This window comes from Papaver somniferum, chromosome 5 (genome assembly GCF_003573695.1).
Source record: "Papaver somniferum cultivar HN1 chromosome 5, ASM357369v1, whole genome shotgun sequence".
NCBI lineage: Eukaryota > Viridiplantae > Streptophyta > Magnoliopsida > Ranunculales > Papaveraceae > Papaver > Papaver somniferum.
Genome location: NC_039362.1, coordinates 176,199,222 through 176,202,793, shown reverse-complemented (window position 1 = coordinate 176,202,793; position 3,572 = coordinate 176,199,222). Strand labels below are relative to the sequence as shown.

Below are 3,572 nucleotides of genomic sequence, written 5' to 3'. Positions count from 1 at the left end.
CCATCATTGGTCATATGATCTAAACTCTCATTTCAATCATTGGAAAATTCTTAGAGGACGTTATATTGTTATTACACCATTTCTCGTCAAAGCAATTTTAGAGATGATTGAAACATCATGACTTTCGTCATTAGGTAAAGATAAACTTGATTGAAGCGAAAGCTTACCAACACATGTTTCGAGATATAGATACGCGAGATATACTCGGCTCGAAATATCAAATATGTATAATCCAATAGTCTATATAGCCTACGGCTTTTGTCTCATAAGAAGTAGGAGATAAAGTAGATATACTTTTGAGTGACAGAGAATTTCAAGTCCTAGAGAAACTTAACTTACATTTGATGGGTATATGTCTAATAGTATGGAACTGAGCTTGAAACACCTTATCTAATAAATCAACATCAACACATTGCATACCATGAACTCCATTAGTTATATCTTCATCAACACAATGACTTACCTTTTCAAGTGGTTTAGAAATACCATGGATAAGGAAAGATGCCTCCCTTCCAGTAAGAGGAGCAGAAATTGCATCACCATCATGTGACTTGCAGGGATTACTCCAAGATTCGATATGCATACGTTTGGTACACAACCACATTTTAAGTTGCAGAAGAGCATCTTCCCATAAAGCAAAGACCGCACCATACTGCGAAATTCTGTCCCTGCATCTATCATATTCAGCACCATGGACTAAATATTTACCTTTGATGTGTGGGAATAAAGAAATCCTTACAAAACCCCTTCCTCTCACACCATTATTACAACCATGAAAATCCCTGAAAGGGCACTGCAAATAACTGTCAGTAGATTGTGAATCAAAAACTTGAGAAGGACTCAAGCACTGCTCCTGGATGGACCTAGTAACTCTAGGCATAATGAAACAAAAAATAACCCCCAAAATGTGAATTAGAGATAAGTGGATGGGATTCAAGATTTCAACACTAATGAAACCTCAAACTACCATACAACAGCTCCCTAACAAAACACCTTCACAGATAGTGAGAACCAGATAAAGCTTCACAAACACCTGAATTAACAAACAAAATTACCCCACTCCCTAATTGAAGCTATATAGAAACAGAACAAAAGGAATCCCCAACCACTGAGTAGAAGATAAGGAATTGAAAAAGAAACAAAACAACACCACAAAAACCAAGTTAAAAGCAACACAGGAGAGTTGCAAAGACCCCAATTACTGTGTTACACAAAACCACCTTCCTTGATCCAACAACCTCACAAGGTTTATGAAGAAACAATCCCAGAAAGGGACCCAGATGTTTAATTGAAAATCGACATATTAAGGCAGAAAAACAAACCTCACTCAAATTACCGACAAACACTTCCCCAGTTCACTATCAATTTAATCAGCAACAAACACCGTCCGAAAACAAAATTTTCAACTTCTGCTTATCAGATAAGAAGATTGACGAAGCGAAAATACAAAGGCCCTAAACCAGTTCTTCAATCAAGAACCCCACAACCTCAAATCCCCAAAATCGACAACAAATGTTGAAAAGAAAAACGAGACTGCCGATCTCTAATTGAAACTACAGAGAAAAGAAACAGGACCCTAATCTAAGCCCCCTCTACAAACTGCGAAAAAGAACACCAAGAATTAAACCCTAATTGAAAACACAGAGAAAAAGATCCCAATTCCAATCGACGAAATACCCACTGCAAACTGAGAAAACGGGTACAAAACCCTAATTGAATCACCGGAAACGCTGAAAACTACCAGTAATTCTGTTACTTCATTCACAACAAAGAGATTTGGTGGTGAACGAGAAAAAGAAGAGGAAAAACGAGAAGATTGGAAAATGCAAAAACAATGCAAAAACAATGTCAACAAAGGTTGGAAAACCTGCATTGCCTACAATTCGGTCCGTCAATATTCTTTTTTTCTTCTTCTGTTGTATATATGTCATTATTTTTGTGAATAAAGTGACACCATAATATTGTTGTCAAAGTTGTATATATAAAATATATATATATCTCTGGCTTCTGTCTTTCTGTTCAAACTAGTTACATGTAATTTTGATCGGTCATAGCTGTGTATGTGAGTTTTTTTTGTTTCTTTTTGGACTTTGATAGCGTGGTACCTCAGTTCTTTTCCTTTCTTTTTGTTCCGTTTTCCCTCTTCCGGTGGTACCCTGTACCTTCTTTAGATTCGGTGCATTTTTCTTTATGGATCAAATAATTTTTTATTTTTTTTAAAGGGAACGATTTCATATTCGGAAAATGGTTCATAACTATAATTTTTATTTTATTCATCGAGACTAACTAAATATTAGCCAGCAAGTAAGAGAAAAATATCAATCAATGCCAAGCAGCTCTTCTCTGCCAGTCATGTTTATGAACACGATAAAGATAAGCTCCATCTCGACGATAAGACCATTGGTAATCTAGCTCACACAACCATACATATTTATTTCTAAGTCCACTTGCATGGTAAACATCAAAGTTCCCTGAATACCAACGCTGATCCTTTTTGTCGTACCAACGAAGATCATACCAGAAATACATACGAGTTGGAACAACACGAAATTGCCAATGCCACTCCTCACCTTGACCAAGTGTACGTTGACCGAGATCATCATCCCTTGACCTGCAGTGGATATCCAACTTAACTCCAACACCTTCGATATTTGTTCTCTACATGGACCGTCACAGGATCAAAATATTTCGATGAACCTTTGGAAATTAGAACTGAAATCAATACAAAAAACAACGGACTCATATTGCCATTGTTCCCAGTTCCCATTTTTGAAGACGAATGTGTATATATATGTCAAGGCCTTATGACCCCTTTTATATATATATACAAACATGAGAAAGACATGAAAGTCTGAAAGATATTAAACACACAGGTGTGGAAGACATTAATCTTGTTTTTATGTCAAAATCTAATATAGCTTTTTCCTTTCAAAAGTATAATCTTTGATGCCGTTGAGGGATTCTTATGTAAATTAAATTTTTTTGGGCTGCACTTGCAGGTTACCTCATCAATGGAAAATTTAATGATCAAAAATCAACCATTTGCACAGTACCTCTTCTCTCCCACTGACCAAAAAACATTTAGATGATTTTATCGATCAATCGGATGATGCTGCTGAATCAATGCCAAGTATCTCTTCTCTCCCACTGACCATGTCTATCAGCACGCTGCAGATAAAATCCATCTTGACGAATAGACCACCAACAATGATTTGCGCATTTTTTATGGAATTTGTCGTACCATCCATTTCCTTTGTAAACAGTTACTGTACCTTCATACCAACGATGATTGCCATACCAACGAAAATCAAACCAAAAGTGTGTATTACGAATCAGTGATTGATGAAATTCCCATTCCCAGTACTCACCTTTATGGAATGTACGTTGACGTAGATCGTCATCATTAGACCTGCAATGCATATCCAACGAACCATCTATATCATTGCATACATTCACCCGCACAATATCATAATGGAACCATGTAAATGATGAACACTTGGGAACCAGTAACGGAAATAATAGCATAAACAACAGACTTACGGCATTGACATGGTTTCTAGTACCCATACTCG

General features: G+C 36.6%; 1 long non-coding RNA gene across 1 annotated transcript; it reads right to left on the bottom strand.

Moving 5' to 3' along the window:
• Positions 1-2,720: 2,720 nt before the first annotated feature.
• On the bottom strand, positions 2,721-3,572 carry LOC113278207. The gene is made up of 2 exons (XR_003325364.1): positions 3,541-3,572; positions 2,721-3,409 (listed from the first exon to the last, which is right to left on the bottom strand). It is a non-coding gene; the product is annotated as an uncharacterized LOC113278207 (long non-coding RNA).